The sequence below is a fragment of the Eucalyptus grandis genome, chromosome 6, assembly GCF_016545825.1.
Source record: "Eucalyptus grandis isolate ANBG69807.140 chromosome 6, ASM1654582v1, whole genome shotgun sequence".
Taxonomy (NCBI): Eukaryota; Viridiplantae; Streptophyta; class Magnoliopsida; order Myrtales; family Myrtaceae; genus Eucalyptus; species Eucalyptus grandis.
The window spans coordinates 14,657,545-14,662,513 of record NC_052617.1 but is presented as its reverse complement, the minus strand read 5'-3'; the positions used below and the strand labels follow the sequence as shown (position 1 = coordinate 14,662,513).

Genomic DNA, 4,969 nt, shown 5'->3' with positions numbered 1-4,969 from the left:
GTGACAATTCGTCACAACCAATGTTCAATGATATGGTTTGCTCTATTCTGTTCTCTGCATTCTCTTGATCTAGAACGAACAATATTATCATTCTTTCTAACATTGTGCTTGCACAGGTTATATTTCCCAGTATAAGAAGCCTAGAAATTGAAGGCCCTCAGTGCAAAGAGTTATGGAACAATCAAATGCCCACTAATTCCATTTTCAAATTGGAATCCCTCCAACAAATTGCCTCACCCTTTATGTGGAAGAAGTTGCAGTGCTGTCTCGCGATCCTAGTAGTGATTTCATACCATTCCATCGAAATCATATATGAAAGTGATGGAACAGTTACAAGGAGTGGTAAATTGAGGAACCTGGGTTTGCGTGATCTCGACAACTTGAGGTGCATTTGGCAATAGGACGGTCTCTCAAGTATCCCGTTTCCACACTTGAGGGATATAAAGGCTTGGAAGTGCCCACGTTTGCAAATACTTCTCCCAACCTTCACGGTGGCACTCCTCGGGCAAATCCAAGAGCTGGCGGTGGAATCATGTGAAGATGTGGAACTAATTGTTGGCCATGGGGAATGGGAAGAAGCGACCAGTATGACAATCACCTTCTCGGAGTTAAGTTATGTTAGACTGTGCGATTTGCCGAAATTCAGGAGCTTCTTACCCGAGAAATACTCTGCGGAGTTCCCATCCTTGCAATACTTTCGCAGAAAAGGCTGTGGAACAGAGCCGGACGAAAGCTACCAAAGTGACGGGGAAGGCTACCAAAGTGACTGGGATGGCTACTACTAAAATGAGAGGAAACACCAAGTTTATGAAAGTGTGGCCACGAAGTTTGTAAATTGCAACGAAAATGGTGTTTGGCAATGCAAAATGACTAGTATGGTAGTAAGAGATATTCTATTTCTGCATTCTCGTCTACACTCCAATAAAGAAGGTTGTGACTGTTCCCTTCAGTATTCATTATGCTAAGGTTTGCGATGCGGGGTTGGTCAAATGTGGGCAAGTCATCGCTTATCATGCTCTGGTTCGGAAGAAGGAAGTTGCATTTACGTCCAAGAAATCAGAGTCTTTTTAGTTCCCCTTATTTTATAGTTGTCGCCGAAGGATGCTGTTTTGTCTGGTTTTATTTTGGTCGAGAGGGATGGATGATTGATTGATGTATATTGCAGGGAAGACTCAGCTTATAAATTATTTCTTGGTGAACAAGATTTGGTATATTGTGATTTGCCAGGTTATCGGTGAGCTTTAGGCACCTGGTTATTGGCTTAAATAAATTTCTCATGCTGTGTGGCAGCTTGTAAGTGCAAAAATTACAGAATGCGAGCTACTATTTAAGTTCTGTTTCTTGGAATGCTGCATCTAATTGAGTGAGGTAGGCTGATTCGAAGTTGTTAGAGTGGGAAACTGAAAAATCGATAGATCACAACTTGTTGACAAGCTTCCAAAACTTGATTAAATGGGCTTAAATGGTTTAAGCGTTTCTGACCGGTCACTTTGGATATGCTAAGGCAGTATTCTTTCAGCTAAGTGCAGAGGCTGGGAATTCTGTTTTCAATTTACGGTCTTTCTGTTATTCACGTAATGGACTTAGTTTTCATATTTTGATATGAATGGTAATGTGGAAGAAGTAAAATTGTACATCCTCAGTCTTCATTCTATACTTTTCATTGTTGCTTTTGAATTTCACAGTTCCATGGAATGCCTGATGCATATCTTTATAGAAGCGATATGTTGTTATGAATGTCTGAAGATACTTGAATGTATATTGACTGCAAAATTTTTTGCGTTCCCCCGTTTTGATCCTGCGTTGGATCAGATTTTATGCCATTTACTCTACTTTTAGTAGTTAGAATAGTTCCTTTCAACTTCTATAATTGTCCCAAATCAAGACAGGGCAAGATATCTAGGCGTTTTGAATGCTTACTCTGTATGAAAATTTTTTGGGCGATGTTTCCACTGGATAGTATATTTTGTCAAGAATTGGAACGATTACTCTTAACGTTCATCTCAGATGTGTTTGTATGCAGCTTCCTCGATTGCATACATACATTTGTGGGCAAACTATTATGGAGTAATTCACGAAGTGACTCCTTAAGACCTCAGCAGGGACCATGATCGAGTTGTAACCTTGACCTGATTTACCCAGTTTCTACAGCGACATCAATCTACCAGGAAAATTTTTCTTTCTTCATTGTTCACTTTGCTGTTTGCTTATACTAGTTGCCCACCTAGCATAGAGTGAATTCATTTTTTTTTTTTTGGTCTTTTCAAGGTCAGATGCGTATGAATTATGTGGTATATTGACGGTGGGTCTCAGTATGACATCGGAGGTCATCCCAGCTTATGGAGGAAGGCCAGAGTTTTTCCTGGACAATGCAGTTACCCCAATTTACAGGGTTATATCTGACGTAAGTACATTAGATCTTTTCTTTTGTATGCCATACCCTGGAACTCTCCTATATCTCTTGCAATTTTTTATCTTGCAAAAATTTAGGAGGCTGAGAAAACAAAACTAGGACAGCGCACCATTTTACTTGGAAGAACTATGATGATGTGAATGAGTACTTCTGGTTATTCACTTGTGCTTTTCATATTGATGTTCTCAAAAGCTAAATTTTCCAAACTTAAGTAAGTATGTTACTATTTCCATGTATTTGCAGGTCTCCTGATTGTTTTGAAGTAGGTTGGCCAATGTGTTTGGACCATGATTACTTCAGTGTACAGCCTTCACAAAATTGCGGTCGTCCAAAACCCCAAGTTCAGGGAATGCTTCTAAACTAAAGTAGAAAGGAGATAATGATGATGAAGAACTAGGAGTAAGCTATACTACTATTGCATCAGTTCCGCCAGCATGTGGCTTCATTTTAATTAGTCTTATGATGTATCAGGAAGAAATCATTATAATTACTGACTAGCCAATGACACATTCTGTTGTTTGAGGCATACGCTTCATTGAACTGTGCTCCCTGCTTGGCACGATCATGCATAAGATAATGTATGTTTCCTGATTTCTTGTTTTGTTAGCACTTGACAGTAGACAAATATGATAAGCTGACTTACAGAGCCTATTTTTACATCAACAACTTACTAGGTGCTAAGCCAGCTTACATCCCCTCCCATGTCCCTCCTTTTTGTGTCTGTTTCTTCACTTCTCAATTTCACTAGAGTTTTGCATTTAAATGCCAAGACATCTCTGGTTTATCTTTTATATTGTTTGAAATTCTATGGGATAATTTCTTGCTACAGCATTTCTCATTTCTCATGCAAGGGAATTTCAAGGGTTTCATATTCCTTCACCCCTGGGCAGAAACATGTAGAGTTTTAGGACAATAGTGAAGTCAACAATCTGTGGTTGGGTAATAGCTTCATAATGAAATATGAACTATGTTGAATAAAATGGGTTAGGATTACTGAGGATTCCTCGATAAACATCAACCCATTATAGCTTATGTTTCTTGTCACAGTATTCTTTTGGTGATTGCACTTAATCACTTCTCTTGAACTGCGAACATGTATGTAGCTTTTATCTTCCTTATATTTGCTTTCAGCTTTAGACAACAAGCACAACCTAGTGCCCCATAACTCTATATCCCATGGTTTTGCTTTTCCACCTTTGTTATTTATTTCAAAGGGCTCTAAGGAGGAATATTGCTAACCAAAATGGTTGGGAAAGACAAAGTTTGTCGTTTTGGTAAATCTTTAGCAGCTTTGGCAGAATGTGGAGTTTTTAATACTGATCCTTCAAGTGTGTCTACTCTCTTTGCCAAGTCTGGTGACTTCCTGTTTTAACTGATGGTTGTGCTGCTTATTTAGTAAGTTTATCTTTCTTCCTCTTTAGGCAATGATCATCATGGCCTATCATGATTTGGGATCTCCTCTTGTTTGACCAAGGAATATTTGAGGATGTCTTGAGCATTTTCATTACTCTGCAATCCTTCCGCACCTTTGAGGTCTGGTACTCCATCTTGTCTTCATCTTTATTTGGGTCTTGACTATCTCTTGCTGCAATTGTTGACTTTGAGGACAAGTATAGCATGACAGAGAAAAGTGTTTGCTTTATAACTGATTAAAATAGTCGGTCTAGGCCAAATATCAAATGCAATTGCCATGATAATAACTGATAAGCAGCAACCAGCGACTAGAATTAGAGGTGGATTCTAGTAGAACTAATTATGGAAAATACCCTTACCACCTCCTGCCTCCTTCCTCTTACAGCCTTTTAATGATAAGTAAAGACTTGTGATTTCCTAATGATTCTTTGTATCTGCTCAAGCACCCTGCATAACTTTAGCATTTTTTTCATTCCATAGAAAAGGTAGATAACTCTAACCCCCCATCAAGAATGAAGTGATTTTTGTCATACACTTGTTTCTCAAAGCAGGCTGCATTAGTTACTCCAAATGTAATGCTGGACATTTCTTAGTAAATGATATGTCACAAGTTACTATGTATTGAAAAGCAATATTTCATCAGTTAAAGCGTACTCCTTTTTTGTCATCACATTAGTCAAGAAAGGGTTTCCCTCAACAGCCAGACAATTTTAGTATGTGAATTCACCATGAGTTTGATCAGAAAAGCCAAAAGATATTGTAAGCATGTAAGTTTATGAACTTTACATGACTTTGTATTCATCGGAAAGAGTTAGACAATGGTTGAACCTAGCAGTTGCTGTAATGTGGATGATGATTCTTCCTACATGTTGATCAAGAAGAACTTGTTATTCTATGCAAAGTGGGAGCTGGCTTGAAGTATTGTCATTTTCGCCATACATGATTGCTGTTGGAATACATACGATATCTCATGCTGTCCAATTGGCACTATTCCGGAAGTCTCAAACTGCCATATATGCACAGTACTATCCTGGTGGACAAAGGTAGGGAATTCACTCATTACTGGTTGTTCTCATTAAATTCTCTACTCATGATTGGGAATCGTTGCATTTGGATCTAGTCATGCTCTGGTGCAGTCGCATA

General features: G+C 38.6%; 1 pseudogene; it reads right to left on the bottom strand.

Moving 5' to 3' along the window:
- Nucleotides 1-2,709: 2,709 nt before the first annotated feature.
- Nucleotides 2,710-4,969, bottom strand: part of LOC120294334 — a 6,277-nt pseudogene continuing 4,017 nt past the window's right edge.